General features: G+C 37.7%; 1 long non-coding RNA gene across 2 annotated transcripts in view; it reads right to left on the reverse strand.

Moving 5' to 3' along the window:
- Positions 1 to 468: 468 nt before the first annotated feature.
- The window catches only part of LOC106726666, a 27,112-nt gene continuing 8,694 nt past the window's right edge, over positions 469 to 18,886 (reverse strand). Inside the window, exons 2-4 of one of the 2 annotated variants that reach the window (XR_001362733.1) lie at positions 5,133 to 5,204; positions 3,083 to 3,227; positions 469 to 1,195 (exon numbers count right to left, since the gene is read on the reverse strand). This is a non-coding gene — a long non-coding RNA (uncharacterized LOC106726666). Of the gene's footprint in view, positions 1,196 to 3,082; positions 3,245 to 5,132; positions 5,205 to 18,886 lie in introns of both variants that reach the window. The other variant, XR_001362732.1, reaches the window with a different exon arrangement.

Below are 18,886 nucleotides of genomic sequence, written 5' to 3' on the forward strand. Positions count from 1 at the left end.
CCTATGAGACATGCTTCCCTGCTTAGGTGTGACACGGGGCCTGCGGGTCCAAGGAGCATCTTTCCTCCTCTTAGTGTGGCCAGCGGGTGGCTCTCATAGCCTGTCCCTGGGCCCCCTTTGTAGCCCCCATTACCAAAGAACCCCACAGGCCACTTAGAAAAGTGTGATATAGAAATGACAGGACCTGGAGGGGCTGGTCGCCAGGAGTCCACACACAAGGCCAGAGCTACAATCCTTCTAGTTTCAGATGTTCTTTTTCTTGCCAACTTCATACGCTTTCTCAAAAAAATAAGAAAGAAAGAAAAACTCTGGTCTTCTGGCCTTACTTCCTTAAAGTGAAGCTGACAGAAGTGCATAGGATCTGCCTACTGCAGCTCATTTCCTCTCAGCAGTGATTGCAGCTACACACCCTGCAGACGCAGACGGCGGGCACCCCCCCCTGCCCTCCCCCCCCAACACAAGCTCACATTCTTGATTGCTCCAGTTGGTTTCAACTGTTTACAGAGTCTAGATTTTGCAGAAGTCACTATGTTTGGGGGAAAATACTTCATTTTCGGCAGTTTTGGCTTCATGGCACTACTCCCTCTGGTGCAGTGACAGCTAGAAGGAATGGGGACTTCATTCACTTGAGTGTCGGGCTTTTGATCCAGCCCTGGTTAGGAATCGACACTCTCCATGGCCATTAGCCTCCTTTCTTCTGTAAGACTTTCCATCTCGTAGTCAGCGTTGGCACTATTGTGAAGTCTGAATTGGCTAGTATTTAACTCACTCGTCACAGACCATAAAAGCCTCTGCTCCTTGAAGTCTCTCAAGTGTGTGAAGACAGAATGTGCGGGGAGGAGCTGCCTTTTAATGTTTTCCCCTGTGTTCTCAGGGCACAGACGTATTGTTCAGTCACATTTGTTCAGTCCTTGAAGGCAGAAGGCAGTGCTTCTACTTGAAGCTTTGCTTCATTCAAAGGGGAGCAATCAATTTAATTCTGCGAGAGCTCATTGAACACCTCCTCCGGCCTGAGAGCAGTGCCGGAGGCTGCTGGCAGGGTCTCGCCGCTGTGCCGTGCATGGAATCACCCGGAGAGCTTTGGTTCACAAAGGTCTGGGCCAGGGTCCAATCAAAAGTTCCAAGGGGTGGCTGTCTGTGGACCCCTTTGAGTAGCACTGCTGTGAGAGACCCCTTAAGGAATTTTCAGGGGTTTCTGGAAAGACAAACACATTTAAATTAGAGATTAAGACAACCAATAACACAGGACCAAATAACCCGAGTCCCCAGGTGCACACTGGAGATAGCGAATGCCAAGGGCCTGCAGGAGGTGATGAGAATAATGTGGGCCAAAGGTATCAAGTTGACCCTTGAACAACACAGGTTTGAACTCAATGAATCCATTTACTTGCAGTTTTAAAAAAATAAATACATACAGTACCATAAATGCATGTTCTCTTCCTTATGGCTTTCTTAATATTTCTTTTTCCCTAGCTTACTTTACTGTAGAATACAATATGTGATACATATAACATGTAATTGGTAAGGCTTCTGGTCAACAGTAACCTATTAGTAGTTAAGTTTTGGGGGAGTCAAAAGTTACATGCAAATGTTCCACTGCACCGGGGTCAGCGCCCCTAACCCCTGTGCTGTTCAAGGGTCACTGTAGTTACCACTAGTCTGGGCTGGGGCTTTGGAGGAGGCAGGGTTTTGAGGAAAGCGCATGCCATAGGTGGGTGAGAAGAGAGGGAAAGGCTTTCTGGAAGAGGACAATAAAGGAGATTTCATGATAGTAAAGGTGGTGATTGAATGTGGAGTTTTCACTGAGAGCTGATGAGATTGGTGTTCAGGGTACATAGTTTCTGTGGAAATAAATGGTGACTTAATCAAATGAGATCAGGCAAAGTGCATTTATTTTGACCTGCTCAGGCAAGGGAGTCAGCTGCCAGCACTTGTGTTCTGGCAGACTCACCGGGAGACAGGAACGGGAAAGTTTTATACTAACAAAAAGGAAAGGCTTCAGGCATGCCCTGATTGGAGGCTGTTGGCATGAGGGGGCTATAGGCGGGCTAACTAGATGTGGGCGCCCCATGTGATTGGTTAGGGGTATATATTCTGCTTTCTCTGGTCAGTCCTAAATTACAACTGGTAACAAAAATTAGAGATGCTGCCACTCATTCCGTCCTGACTTGTGGAGCCAATGGTTATAGCAGCCATTGCTTGGCTTTCTGGATTGTTACTTGAGATAGCAGTATGGCCTCCTGGAAGTTCTGGCTTAGAGCAGGTAGGCTTCCTGGACTGGTTATTGTGAATAAGGGTGTTTTCCCAGGCAGGTTGCTGCAGAGCCATTTTTGCATATGGTCTGACCATGGTCCATTTTGCACATTCAGTCTTTCATTTTTGCTTTAGAAAGAGCTGGATACTGTAGGGTTTTGTGGGCTTGTCCTGATGTCATCTCTCCTTTTATTTTATTATTTTTACTATATATTTTTTATTCTTGACAGTCCATTTTTTTTTTCTGGGGCTTGTAGCCCCAGTCCACTTACCAGGTGACTTTGTGAGTGTCCCTTTCTTTTTTTCTGAGCACTCCTGATCCCCTTCTAGGTTCTGTTTATTCTATAATCCCCCAGATCGATAACGAGTAAACTCCTGGAAAAGGTATTGGCCCAGTGGCCCCTGAATAGAGCCCAGTTCTTGGGCTGCATTGCTACTCACAATGTACAAGCCAAGACCTGGTTCCCTGCAGAGATGCCAGGGCTTCTTGGGAGCCGTCAAGGACTAAGGGTCACTTTTCTCCCAACCTCGTGTGAAAGAACAACGTAACTGAGTGCTCTCTGAAGAAGCTCCCAAATCCCGCGAAAGAGGGGAGTCCTGCGGATTCTTGCTGGATGGATACAGCTGCGGGCCCCAGTACCTCTGCTGATGGAAGGAAATGGAGACTCTGCAGGAGGGGTCCTGTTGCAAAGCTAGCATCCTACGGGCCTGCAGGCCCCAAGAAACTGAGCGAGGCCATCTCTTTTCCTGGCAAGCACTTACAAAGGCTCCACAGCTGTGCTCCCTAGACACTATGCTGAGTCTTTGCAGGAATACCTTCTGCACTCACCATCTGTCTGCAGCTGCTTCGGCCACAGAGTTGGGCTGCCAATCTTCCGGCAGAGATGTCCTTCCTTCAGGTTTCTAGACCAGCTCCTGTTTGCCTCATTTTTGTTTGCTCTCTGAAACTCCTCTTGATGTGGCTCCCAGGATGTCTAGTGAATTAAATTCTCTAAATGAAGCACATGTATTAGGGCTTCCTTTCTCTTTTATACTGAATTGCTTATTTATTGCACTTAAATTTATTTATCATGGAAAAATTCAACAGGTAAGTTGATCACATATTAGATTGACCCAGTAAACTAAAATGGCCATAGGCACTCAATGTAAAATATTTTAACATTTAAATAGTTCATAGGAAATAAATAATACATCTGGTGTCTAGGGCTTTTTCAGCTTTGATTTCAGAGATGTTGAATATGTTTGGATATACGTATATTTTCTGGGGGGAAAAACAATATGTATGTGTTTATTGCACGAGAGATAAAAAATTAAGTTATAGAATAATTATTCTGTTATGTATATGGATGTATAGATTCCTAGCTACACCTCAATAATTATTTTTCCATTTTTTCTACAGTAATTGAACCTTCAATTTTTAGCTGAGCACTTCTCTGGAAGAGGAATCTTATTTCTCAACTTCCTTGTCGCTAACTGTGGCCAGGTGACAGAACTCTGGACAATGAGGAACAAATGAAGATGTGTGTGAAATTTCTGGTATGAATTCTTAAAAGTGGGGGTGTGCTCTTTCTTGCTGCACTTTCCTTCCAGCTGGCGGGAATGTGAACCTGAGGGCTGGAGCTAAACACCTTTATGAGCCTTAAGGATGGCAAATAATGACTAAATTAGAAAGAGCATGGGCCCCTGATGGCTATGGAGCTCCTATGCCAGCCCTTAAGTGAAAGTAAAATAAACAGGTGTCTAGTTTAAAGCACTATTTTTTTTATCACTTGCAACCAAATATATTCCTAACACACACAACAAAATAATCAAAGAACAGGGAATAACGTTGGTCTTAAAGGTTGGGAAGAGCATTGATGCCAGACAGGACTGCTCTTGCTTTTGTCGCCTTAAATCAGCCTGGAGTCACAAATAGTAACTATTCATGCTCACAGACTCTAGTGAATTAGAGCTGCTCATACACACAGGATGATACAGAAGTTGTTATATCCAGCCACTGATGTTTGTTTGCCTTTGTGTTATCACCAAGAATAAAGTAATGCCATGTCAACTATATAAGCAGTGTTGATATCATAGCACCAGGAAAGCCTCAGGTTAGAAAAGATGGAAGGATAAGTTTTCTTGAAAGAAGCCTGGTAAAAAACCAGGCTTCACAATATCAATCTCTAATCCTTCAGGGACAAGAAGGTAATGTAAATGGAGCACAATTTAAGACTGCCAGAGTGTCAGGGACTCATGCTCAAAGCCCGAGAGTCCATTCCCTGCCTGGAGGCACGCAGGTTTTTCTAAAACATGCCTGTGGCTCTAGCCAGTTTGGCTCAGTGGATAGAGTGTCAGCTTGTGGACTGAAGGGTCCAGGGTTCAATTCCAGTCAAGGGCATATGCCCCGGTTGTGGGTTTGATCCCTAGTATGGGACATACAGGAGGCAGCCAATCAATGATTCTGTCTCATCATTGATGTTTCTCTCTCTCCCTCTCCTTTCCTCTCTGAAATCAACGAAAATATATTTAAAAAATAAATAAAACATGCATTGTGGTCAAATAAAGCACATCTTTGAATTGGCCCTGTGCCTGGGCCACCAGTGTATGCCTCTGGTATATAATGAACACTGCACTGAGTTATAGTAGATTCCATTCTTGGGGCAAGACATGATCCCAGGCTTCAAGGAATTCATAATGAAGGGAAAAAAGGCAAGATGTGTCAACACAATTTCTGTTTGTATGATGCTTTATAGAGCCTGAAATACCTCAGCAGGATTATCTTTGAGCTTGACATGAGATGTGGAGGCTAAGGGAGTGACCCAGATGAGATACTCAAACTCAAGTACTAGACAGAGAAAGGAAGAGAGTATACACATAGGGTTAGAACCAGGAGGTACCTAATTTTCAGAACTAAGGTTTCCAATCCAAACAGTAAGCCATCAGTCTTCTTTTTTTTCTTTCCATCTTTCCTGAGATATAGTTTAGATAAAACATTGTGTAAATTTAAGGTGTACAATGTGATACATCATCAGTCTTTGAAGCATATGACAAGACAACCAGAACAAGAAGCATAATTTTAAAGTGCTAATAAAACAGTATAAAATGGAAGTTTTGTGTGTTATATACCAAAATTAGTGTTAAGTTCAGGAAGGACAATATGCAGACAATACAGACTGATATGTTGGTAGTCATTCTTCCCTTCTACCCATTCAAAGATACAAGACTCAAAAATAATTCATAAAATCAAGACTTATAACAAAGCCCAGAGGTAATGACCTACTTGGTTCAAATGCCCTTTAATAACATAGGTGATATAATTATTAGGAATACATCTGTTCCTTTTAATCTCTAATTATTGATAAGTATACAATATTATTCCATAGACTGTCATTAAGACAGGGTATACTGGTCTAACTCCCCATATGACAAAACTGATGACAATTCAGAAAAATAAAACACATTTTCCTATAAGTCATAACATTATACCCAAATTAACATTACCTAGCTAGAAAAAATTTAGCCTAATTTGAGATAGGAAAGAGACTAGAACATTAGAAGAGACTCTGAGAAACCTTACACTCAAAAGAGAAGCTGGGAATGAATCACAGACCTTAGGCTTCATCCTCACACTCTTCACTTGTGAGCTATCTTCACTCAAGTGAAGGGAGAGAACATGCATGAGAGGTTGACAAAGAAGCTCGATATAGGAATACACATATTGACACTCAAATGTAGGAAAGCATGGCTTAATAGCACCAGTGCAATTTCTCACATCTTCATGTGGGACAGCTGGAGAAACAAATTGACATCCAAAAGGTCACTGATTTTAGTATTCCTAGGACAGAAGTGCTTCCAACTGGGAGTAAATCCACGGGTCACTGTAGTGTGGAGGGCTAATGTACTTTATTGCCTTCATCAAATATTTAGAAATGGTACAATACTCATTGGAAAAAACCAAAAGGATAAGAAATTTAGGTTATATGGTTTAAATATGCACAAGCTATACACTTTATTAAAACATCAGAATGGTTTTTCTATGAAAACAAGACCTCTTATTGGGATTTGAGAAATAATCAACGAGTCCGTGTATCCAAAAGGTATTGCCAGTTTCACGTGTCTTTCTATGGTAACACTAAAATCCCCCTTAAACCTATTACGGAATAGAAGAGATGGAGTGATCACAGGCCAGATGAAAGTGCCCGGTTTGATGGCTCAGTGACTGATTTTTTATATTAAGGATTTGACGTTAAAGATGTACATTAATGGTTCCATTGCTGGCCTAAAACAGAATACCATGAGGCTTCCTACCTTAATCTCTTCCTCCCCCAAAACTGATACATGAGCCAATAAATGTTCACTACAGTGTATGTGGTTATTTTTTAGAATAATTAAGTATAAGGCCTTCAATATGTAAGAGTTATTCTGGGATCCACTCTAAATACAATGAAATAATGCATTAAGAAATAATTCAATAGCTCCAAATAAGACACTTCTTCCTAATAATCTTAAAAGTCTGCACAAATAAACAATGAAGCCTCAAGAATCCATCCACAATAAAGCTTGGTTCGATAAGATACAGGTTATGATACATAACAGCAGTCATCACAAATTAATGCAGCTTTGCTCCCCAAGTACTATAGTTCTTTTCTGAGCACTGGATGCCCTTTTAAATTTTTATTGATAAGGGACAAAATAACTACACAAGACCAGAATGTTGAAAGGTAATCTATATTCTCAAAAGAAACTAAAGGGTATTGTAAACAAGTTATATCACAGAAACTGCATTTACCTTTCTCCTCAGTATGAGCTATGGTTCTCAACAGCTGCTAGAATCCCTAAGCAATGGAAAAACAATCAGAATTATGTGCTTTGTTTTTATTAGGTAAGATGAAAAAAATTAGGCTGGTGTTGAAAGTACAATAGATTTGAAGCAATGCCCAAGTTAGAGTCACAACTCTACCAACTTTAGCTTAGCCACCTTGGACAATTTACTTAATTTATTTCTTGTCTTGAGTTCCTTTTCTATAGACTGAAGAATTTCAAGAGATTATTTTTAACTGCTTTTTAAGATCTGACCTTTAGTATGTTTATGTGCAGCTATTCATTCCTTTAGGATTACTAAAAAGTTTTGTTGTCATTTTTTCATAACACCTATTGAGACCACTACTGCTTTCTCCTTCATCCTTCCTATAAAATTCCCAGGCTTAGGAGAAACCAGTTTTGTTTGTGATTAGTTTGGAAATGGGACTGTGACTCAAGTTGTGAATGGTGAATTGAAAGGATTCTTGGAATGTTCATGGAATATTTTCTGAGTAAACTATTCTCTTTCTCTAGACCTGGTTGGGGCAGGATGTAGAATCTGAAATGTTATCACTATCTCTCTACCACTCTAGATGTGAAATCAGCACTTTGAGAAAAGCTGAGTCAAAGAACTGTTGGGGAAAATGGATCCAGAACCATAGGATTAAGTCAGCACTGAAACTGACCCTACTCTGGACTTGCAGTTACATGAGTCAACACATTTCCTATTGCTTCAGCCAGTTGGAATTGGTTCTTCTGGTTCTTGCATACAAAGACTTTTGAAATTTTCATTTCCTTGAACTTGAACTACTCATCCATGCTAATTTTTTCTCTGCACTCACTCAGCAGGCTGTGAAGGAAGCAATAAAAGTGATGCACTTGCAAGTGTCCACTTGGTCTAGAATCTCGAAGTGGAAAGAACATGAACTATATGGTTGTTAAGTCGAGAAACTGCATTTCATTCATCTTTGCACCCCTAATACTTACAAGGGCCCAGTAGAAAGTAGGCACTTAATAAATGTGTAATTAATTAATAAGATAAAATAATATTGACAGCTAACATTTATTGAGGACTTATAACTTGCCAAAACACACTATAGAAAGTGTTCCTTCTGAATGTTTACAGTCCAATCAGATCCCACTGATCAAATGAGTGAGAAATTAAGTAACTTGCTCAGGAGCACGCTCAAGATTCAAATCTAGACTTGCCTGATTTCAGAGCCCAAGTCCTCTATTTGTAATTTCAACTGCTTTAGATGTTTTCTAGCTCAGTGTTACCCAAATTGTGGTCCAGGGACCAGTTACAAATCGTTTGTACTGTGTAGTTCAGCTGTTTTTTCATAACAAGACTGGCAATGAAGGAAGCATGCATTCTATTTGAATAAAGGCCAGTTTTTCTCAAGCAATGAATTTCCAGTCTTTCGCCAACAACGCAGTGTTTGGAATGGCGTGCTATTTCAGTTCATTACCTGAAAGAAATCTCTTACTGTACAATAATCACATATATAGAGAGTCATTATAATGGTGCAAAACACTTATTCTTGCTATTCCTTTCAAGTTACTAATCAGCCCATAAAGAATTCTCTTTGGGTTTGCTTCTCTCTCTCTGATATCACTTCCCCTCCACTCTTGTCCCATCTTCCCCCACACCCTTCAGCATTTCCCATCCTATGTTCACTCCCAGGGTCTGAGCTCCATTCTAGGTGAGCTTCACTAGCTTCCCAAGGTTCTGAGAATTGCTCCTGGCTCCAACCAAGATACATGAAGGCTGGTCCTTACTGTGCTTGAAGAAGGGGGCCTGAGGGCTTTGAGATTCCTCCAAGTGAAGCATCTACAGACAAAACATATCAAAACCACCCATTTTTGCTAATATCAACCACTTTTTATGGAACAGCTTTGAGTATTACTTTATTAATAAAGCACTGTCTTCCTCAAAGGAAAAAGAAGTAAAGAAAGAGACGAGGGAGTGAAAAATCCTACTCTGCCACACATACACCCTCTGTCTGTGCTCATTTTTCCTCGTGTGCTGAGGAAAATGGAAAATGATATCCTCCTTGAATAGCATTTGGGACCCACTGCTTCTGGACAAGCACCCGTCCATCAGACACTAATGCAAAATTGATCCTTTACTCAGAGGAGAACATAAAGGGCCTTAAAAAAAAACAACAAGAAAAGGTATTTCCTTCCTCACACTTTAAGGTTTCTTACTCTGAGGTCAATTGTTATCTGGTGGATTCATAAATGGAATGAAAAATCTTGCATATTTGTGCATTTTTCTGAAAAGTCTGTGACTCTAAATAGATTGATGGCACATTCCTGATCTGTTTGCCCAACGCAGAGAGAGAGCAGTCAATTATGTGTTGAGCATATTGTTCTCCTTCACTTATTGGTATATGCAGGCATATATATTTAACCACATTTTTATTAAAATAAGAAAAATTAATTTAAAAAAGCTGATGTAGCATAACCATGAACTTCTATTCCATGGTTTCAGGCTATTTCCCGTGTCTTTCCCAGCCATTCACATCAGAGGGAGGGCTGAGAATGAGCTATGGGAACTTACAGCAAACCTTCACCCCTGATGGGAGAAAAAATTAAATGTATGTCCTATTTCAGTGGGTCAATAAAGAGAGATACATACTTGGATTTTATTTGAAGATGGCTAAATGAAAAGGACATATAACTTACAATATAATAAAGCTTTGAGACAATAGTGTCAATTTTGAATTTAGCTCTATCTTGAAGCAATTTGGAGTTCTACAGGAGATAAGTGTTTTCACAAACTGAAAGAAATCTCTTAATTTTTCAGTAATGATAGACGTAATGTCACATCTGTTCTTAGTCATCAACCCTTATTTTGCTTCTCCTTTGGACATTACATCATTTGTAAAATTATTGTAGTACAGAGCCTCATCTGTACTTTGCAAACAAACAAGAAAATTAGCTTGTTCTATATTCAACCATACTTTTCAAAGGAGAAAGAGGACAGTATAGAACAAATCTTAATTAAATTAAAAACCACATGTTATTTCTGTAGTTTAGATAATTATCATTTAGGGTTTTTTATATTTATTTGTGGAGTCTTATATCTTAATAGAAACTTTTGTAAATAAGCACATTGGGTTAAATATCAACTGACTTATAAATTAAGCACTAAACAGTTAAAACCATCTGTCTTCTTTGCTGTGAGTTTTAGATCCAAGAGCTTTATTGGGTCACCCTGTATGCCTCTCAGTGGTCACCCCTGACATTTTCTGACTTGATTCCCAGAACTCAGGGACCAAGGAACATCTGGTGCCACATTTATGATTGATCGTTACATAAACCAAAGATGCTGAGAGTGCTCATATGAATGAAGCACATTGCAAACAAATGTAGTTCCAATAATAACCAGTCTTTGATTTGTGCTGTAAATTTTTGAAAAACTTCCATAAATGTGTAATATGAAATGTCACTTAAATAGTACTTTATTATATACAGAGCCCCGTTACATTAATTATTCCATTTATCTTTCACATGAATTCTATAAGGTAGAGAAATAGGGACTCATACATTTTTTCTGGTGAGAAAATCTAGGCCAGAAAAATGAAGTTCTATAACTGGAACACAGGTGGGAAGAGGTGACATGAGATGTTCTCTAGTACTTTTTTTTACTATACCTTGATGTAACTTCCATTTAATGCCTCCTGTTGATCTTACAACCATATTTTCAAATAATTAGATGAGATACAATGATGGATATCATAATTAAATCAAAATTATAATTAAAATGTAGTCTCAGGTTGGGGACTAGTTTCTTCAAGAAGCCATTTCTGGATTCCAAAGAAATAGAAGTGGTGTCTGATTTGAGTTTTCTGGATGCAGTATGTTCCCAGACGCCCCAAAAAACATTTTTAAGAGTGGGGAATGTGGAGAGAAAAAGCACTGAAGGGTAGAGGCCAAGATCAATTGGGGGTAGATCCATATCTAACTGGCTATATGCCCTTGGTCAAATCACTGGGGATGGGTATTAACTTTGTGGACAGTTGAGCCAAATACTGTGGTAAGTGCCCAAATTCCTCATTTGGTGCTCTTAAAAACCTGTTTTCCAAATGAGAAGAGATTAACTAACTCCCAAGACTATATAACTGGGAAACAGAATTGAGTGTTTGGCTTCAAAACCATCAGTGGCCTCAACATCCTCACTGACTTCAATGAGTTTAAAAGTCCCTTCCATTTCTCAAATTCTGAGGCTACTTTAGATATTATAGAATTTCACTAACAAACCAAACTTTCCTAGTTAATTTCATTGCTCTGTAATGTGTTTTTGAAGATAATTTGGACTTATGATTTATTTATTTATTTAGTTAGTTAGTTATTTTTAACCCTTACCCAAGGATATGGTTTTTCTAGTACATTGTGATTTATTTATTTATTTAGTTATTTAGTTATTTTTAACCCTTACCCAAGGATATGGTTTTTATTGATTTGAGAGAGAGAGAGAGAGAGAGAGAGAGATCAAGTGGATTGTTTTTTATAGCTTTTTTTCTCAATTAAACTTTCCTATATGTTCCTATATAAAACTTGCTTTATGTTTATTCATTATCACTACACTTCCTTTTACGTTTTTGAGCATGGTTATCATAACTACTAAAGAATACTTGTCTGGTAATTTCAATATCTAAGTTGTTTCAAAGTTCATCACCAGTAATTTCTTTCCTTTGAGTATGGACCATGTTTTCCTGTTTGTTTGTTTTTATTTGTAGTAAACCTGGATTGCACTATTACATTAAAAATAATATATTGTAGAGTTCATGACTTGTGTTATGTTCTTCCAAATAGTCTTGATTTGTTTGTTTGTCTGTCTTAGCAGTCAGTTAAGTTGACTGAACTCAAAGTCCAAATTCTGTCTCCTCTGAGGTGGGCAGTGGCTGAAATATCTGTTTATTTATTTTAGCTTTAGATTAGCTGCCTGGAATCTACCCCATGCATGTATGCTTCATGGGCCAGCAAAGATCTGAGTAAATTTTGTTTGCAGAAATTGGAACTTCCCTCTAGTGTTCTCTCTCCTTTCCAAGATTCTTCCCATCATGTTCCAGTTGCTATGGTGGAACCAAAGGCTATGTTCTGATTTCTCAATCATAAAATGGCTGGTTCCCATCTGCGTGTGGGTTGCCTTGCAGGTCACTGACTATGGCCTGCCCTTAGTTGAGAGAAACAGGAAACTGATCCCCTGCTATTTCCTTTTTCCAAGCATGGCCTCTCCTCCCGTTTCTGATTGTAGTCATTTTTCAGGAGCTTCAGGTAGTTATTTTATATTTTGAAGAAGAATTGATCTACATAAACTCTTTGTTTATTATAAGAAATGAAATTCCTAAACCTTTTACTTTAAATGACTTCTTTGAATTATGTAAAGAACCTGATATTAATCAGTCACTTAGTCACTTCTTTAGAATTCATAAGCTGAAACAATATTACTATATCCAAAAGCAAAATAAATAGAGTCTGAGCAGAAGTTTACAGGGATCCTTAGTTTATAGAGAATCCCCCACTAAAACAAGTTAAAAACTAATAAAATAATATAATAATAATAACAGTCTCTCATAGCTCTATGTTTTCTAAAACTAAGAACATTGATAAATTAATTTGATCACAAAAGCATAAGCCTTTACAATTCTGTCAGCTATTGTGCAGATATTTGAGTCATATAAATCAGATTGACATTTGAGGGATTTCTTAGATGACTTAGGTGACTTGCACTTCTTGGATGAATCAAGTTTGAGCTCCAAGAAAAGGCTTTAGTTAATAAAACCACCTATTTTATTATTATACAGTCCATAGAAAAACAAAATAGCAGTATTTAATGAAATCAGGCTCTTTAACACAGGATGGAAGGCTACCTGGAATGGACCTTACAGAAAAAAGGAAATGTATGTTCTGGGTTCGCTGCAGACCAGCTTAGACATGACTAACTCCTGCTTGTGCTTCAGATGATTTCACTGATAAGTTGCTAAGAGGTTTAAGATAAAGCATTTTTGCAAGAAAAAGGACCATCTTCAGAAGGGATTTGAAATTTTATTATTCACAATATTTAAAAGTCTGGCGTGACATATTTTAAGGGTCATAAATAGATGACCAAAACTAGAGGTATAACCAGGTTGTCTCCAGCTGCAGGGTTTCAATAGGCAACAATGTTACATCAGACAATAGCAGCTCACAAATCATGTCATAAGAGTTTGTTTGGTTTTCCTGGGTAGGGTGGGGGGGGGCACTGGCAAAAGTCTTCAAGAATTGTAATTAACCAACACTTAATTTTCCTTGAAATTGAGTAGGTTGGCTTCTTTATATAGAAGTTTCTACTCATCACTGTGAAGAAGAAAGCTGAATCTCTAAGTAAGGAATTTATAACTGTAGAGAGCACCATTCCAGAAATTGTGAAGAAGAAAGCTGAATCTCTAAGGAATTTATAACTGTAGAGAGCACCATTCCAGAAACTGATCAAATTTAAACCACTGAATTTATCAGATTACCTACTGTGTTCTTATCTATTTCATGTAAAAGCTGGATGTGTAATATTTAGAACTGAAGAAGACTTTACAGATCATGTAGTTAAGCCCCTATTACTCCTCGACCTGAAAACTAAGGTCTAAAGTAGAAATTTGCTTGACCATCTGACTGAGCATAACATAGAGCCTGTTGGCTTGTTGGCTTGCACACTTCTGTACAGGAATAGTCAGTATAAAATCTTCCAGGGTTTAGTCAGTCATCATGCCATAATAATCTATGAAAACACACATATTCTGCATAGCTGAGACTTGGGTCCCAGTCCCTATTGGATTTTCCTATCCTAGGGAACTAAGCAAATAACAACTGAACCTCAAAACCTTTGTTTATCCATCATCCTAAGGCATAAACTGGAAGTAGCCTGCTCCTTATCCCTTCTCCCCCAAACTATACCTGGCCTTGGTTCTGAAGCTCACCTTTTCTTGTGGGAGAAAGAAGGATGCAAAAGACAAAACCAGCGGCAGAAAACAAGTCCTTCCTCCCAAGACCAGAGAGACCAGCTGGCTTGAGCTCGCCTGCTCTTTTTCCATCACCTGAACCCCACTTCAATTTGTTTACCCTCCAGCTAAATTTAAATTAACTGTATTGTTTTATTACATTTATAGAAATTAAGGGCTCAGGAGCTCGGTAATAGAAAAGATTTTTATTTTTATTTTTGCACACTCATGTTTTGAAAACTAGAATGAATCCCCCTACATAAACAATTGTTTAGTGATTAAAATTACCTCACAAAGCAAATTTTTCTGCAGGGATACTAAAAAAAGAAACTGCAGGGACACAGAGAATGGATAATGGATATTTCGCATTTTAATAGATATTGCCAAAATTCCCATGAAAATAGTCACACTGGTTTACATTGCAACTCGCATTGTAAGAGGATACTAGTTTCCCCAGTTTCAGCAGAACATATTATCAAACTTAAGTTGATATTTAATCATACTTACTTTTATAAAAAATCAAATCTCATTGTTTTAATTTCCCTTAACACTAATGAAGCTGAGCAAACTTTAATGTATTTAATTAAATAATTTGATCTCTGTGAATTATATGTTTATATTCTTTGTCCATGTATTATTGGTTATTTGTATTTTAATTATTAATTAGTGAAACTCTTTATTTATTGTAGTCATTCATTTCTTTACTGTTGCAGATATTGCAAATATTTTCATGCAATTCTAATTTGTCATTTAACTGTTTAAATGTCTTTTTTAATAGAAAAAGATACTGATTTTTATGAGTTCATGTCTGCAAATCATTCGTGTTTTGTTTTAAAGACCTTCTCTATTTCAATTACCAACAAAAAAATCCCCTAAAAATGTATAATATTGTTTTTAACATTTAGGACTTTGAATCTGAAGTTCACTTTGAGTATGGTGTGAGATAGAAAATTTTTTTTTCCATCAAATGGATAGCCAAATATCTCAATATAATTTGTTGAATTTCTTCTCAGTCTGCTGATTTAAAGTGACACTGTTCTCATACATCAAATTTCCATATAGACACAAGACTGTGGCTCTATCCAATGTTCTTTTCCATTGATCTATTAATATCATCTCATGCCACAACCTCAGTTCAATTATTATAGAATACACACACACACACACACACAGTTCTCATTGTACTTGTTCTATTCTTTTAAAAATATCATAGCTATTCTTGTCCATTTACTCTCTCAGAAAATTCTTTAAGTATGCTCACCAATTTCCACGCAGTATCCTGGCGTTATGTTAATTGAAGTTGCACTGTTTATATATTGACTCTGGAATAATAGCTGTCTTTATACTTGTTCTATTCTTTTAAAATTATCATAGCTATTCTTGTCCATTTACTCTCCCAGAAAATTCTTTAAGTATGCTCACCAATTTCCATGCAGTATCCTGGCGTTATGTTAATTGAAGTTGCATTGTTTATATATTGACTCTGGAATAATAGCTGTCTTTAAAATACTGAATCTTCCTTTAAATTAACATGATACATCCTTCTGTTTTAATTTATTGTAAAGTTTATGTCTTAGGTTGCATGGTCTTTATTCTTACCATAAATTGTTCTTTCTCTTTATAAGGTCAGTTGGTTATTGGTTATAAAAAATATACTGATTCTTTGGAAATTTTTCTAATAAGTGATCACTCTGCTAGTTGTTTCATTAGTTCAAATTATTTTCAATTTCGTTCTTATATTTCAAAAATATACTGCCTTACCATCTGCAAAAAAAAAAAACACACCCAAAGTTCTCATCTCTTTTCCAAAGTATTTAAAACCCATGTTTTTTCTTGTATTGTATTCCAGAACCTTCAGAATAATGTTGAATAGTAGCAATAATGATTAGAATCCTTTTCTTCTTAGAACAGAGTTTGAGAAGCAGAAATGTAGCATCAATAGACATGAAAATTTTGAAGGCTATTATTTCATATTTTTAAATAGTCATCTAAAAACATTTGTAGTAAATCTTACCTTGACTAGCAGTGTGTGAGAGTATCTAATTAATCCGTAGGCTGCATTTTTCATGGGCGGCGGCGTCTGCAAAGCGCATGGTCTTTATTCTTACCATAAATTGTTCTTTCTCTTTATAAGGTCAGTTGGTTATTGGTTATAAAAAATATACTGATTCTTTGGAAATTTTTCTAATAAGTGATCACTCTGCTAGTTGTTTCATTAGTTCAAATTATTTTCAATTTCGTTCTTATATTTCAAAAATATACTGCCTTACCATCTGCAAAAAAACACACACCCAAAGTTCTCATCTCTTTTTCAAAGTATTTAAAACCCATATTTTTTCTTGTATTGTATTTCCAGAACCTTCAGAATAATGTTGAATAGTAGCAATAATGATTAGAATCCTTTTCTTCTTAGAACAGAGTTTGAGAAGCAGAAATGTAGCATCAATAGACATGAAAATTTTGAAGGCTATTATTTCATATTTTTAAATAGTCATCTAAAAACATTTGTAGTAAATCTTACCTTGACTAGCAGTGTGTGAGAGTATCTAATTAATCCGTAGGCTGCATTTTTCATTCAATAATTATAAAAAATAATTGCTCAGTGGATAGAGCATTGGCCAGCAGACTGAAGAGTCCTGGGTTTGATTCAGGTCAAGGTCACGTTACCTTGGTTGCAATTCAATCCCCGGCCCTGGTTGGGGAGTGATAATTTAAAAAATAGTTCTAATGTTGAAAGGGCTGTAAAGGAATAAAGAATACATTGGATAGCATAGCATATTTTTTCAAAGATACTGACCAAGAGTCTATATTAATTTTGTAAAATCATTCCAAGGAAATACATTTTTGATGATGGTAGATAAATATATTCTCAAAATGGCTCAAAACTTACCTCATTCTAACACAAAATGTGTGCACACAATAACTGCTCTTGCAGTTATTGCTACATTGGGGTTACACCACTCCATTGTTTCTGACAATGCACTTTTTTGCATTTGCATCAGTTAGGTTTATGAAATTTGTGAATTTCATATTTACTGAATTTTTAACTTCTCATCTTCCAAAACTGGCTACTGTAAACATTGATGCCAACTACTAAAGGTGCTGTGCAGTGCAATGCTGGAGGACGCCTGCTGGACAGGCTTGCCAGATGCTGTCATCATTTCACCTCATGCTCTACCACAGGAGTCAAACCTGCTGGATTATGGATGGACTAATATTTCTCATTGGCTTCTATCTCTGCCCTGACTTAAATAAAGACTTTAAAAACAAAATATCTCCGGACACTGCTTTCTACATGGCTGCTGCTTGTTTTATTTATTTATTTATTTATTTATTTATTTACTTACTTATTTATTTATTTATTTATTCATTCATTCATTCATCCATCCATCCATTTATTTATTTATTATTTTAAATATATTTTTATTGACTTCAGAGAGGACGGGAGAGGAGAAGAGACAGAGAGAGAAACATCCATGTGTTTCTCTCACATGGGATAGAGCCACAACCAAGGTGCACACCCCATGTGTTTTTCTCACATGGGATAGAGCCACAACCAAGGTGCACACCCTTGACCGGAATCAAACCCAGGATCCTTTAGTCTGTAGGCAGACACTCTATCCACTGAGCAAAACTGTCTACGGCTGGGTGCTGCTTGTTTTAAACACAGAAGTTACTCATTTTTTAGGAATTAAGAGGTGAATAAATATGGATTTTTTTTATCCTTATGGGATTTGGGTCTTTAAAGGATCAGATGCGACAGGCTCAGAACTTCAAAAGCAATAATTCGTTACTGAATATAGTATTAATCCTCAAGTATTACTGCAGCCACATGTACTCCAGGTAAATTCCCATCAAGTGCCTCCTGGATGGTTGAAAGACCCTATAAACTAAAAAAGTGGGTACAGTCCATATTAGTAATTTTGATCCTGTGGATTATTGAAGCATCCTCTCATAATTGCTTCTCTTCTATTTTGACATATGTATGTTGCATTCATTTAGTATACAGTTAGCTCACTGTACTTTCTGTAAACATAAAGAACTGTTTAGTGAGAGTCTGTTGGCCTCTTCTTGTTTTATTTTTGCCAGCACTGCATTATAAAGGTCTATTTCACAAAGTGGCAAGGTCTTTAAATGTTTGCTCAACCACCTCATCAAAACGATCTCACTGAGCCTTACAGAGCAAACTATGCTTGCATGTCCATTTCGTAATTATCTGTCAGTCATCAAAAAAGGGACAGCTGCACAGACAAGCCCCCACTATGAGCAGCAGCTCTAACACAATAAACATGGACAAACAGTAACTTTATAGTGGAGACCTCTGGCAGACACCTCCTTAACCAAGAGACCAATAAGTCCAGTAATGAAACAAATCAACACCCTATGCTTTCTGATAGGTGGTACCTGAACACAACAGCACTTTGGAAGTACTGATGCCAAAATGCACAGGCTGAACCTCATTGTGAGGAAACATCAAACAAACACATATTCAAAAGGAAAGACATTCTACAAAGCACCTGACCCCATCTGTAAAAATGTGAGTCGCAAAAATCAACCAAAGACTGAGGACCACCATTCCAGACTAAAGGAAACTAAAATACTACTACTACTACTACTACTACTACTACTAATCCTATCTAATAATAGACAAACATGGTAATTAACCATACCTCCGCTACGCTTCCCATTGGCTAATCAGCAGGATATGCAAAAAAACTGCCAACAAAGATGGCGGCCAGCAGCCACGCAGCTGAAGAGAACATGAGGCTTGCTTGCTCCAGTGATGGAGGAAGCCAAGGTTCCCCGCCTGCCGCGGCCCAGCTCTGATCTCCACTCTAAGCAACAATGTTGCAATTATAGAAGCTAAACAA

Source organism: Myotis brandtii, unplaced genomic scaffold (assembly GCF_000412655.1).
Source record: "Myotis brandtii unplaced genomic scaffold, ASM41265v1 scaffold300, whole genome shotgun sequence".
NCBI lineage: Eukaryota > Metazoa > Chordata > Mammalia > Chiroptera > Vespertilionidae > Myotis > Myotis brandtii.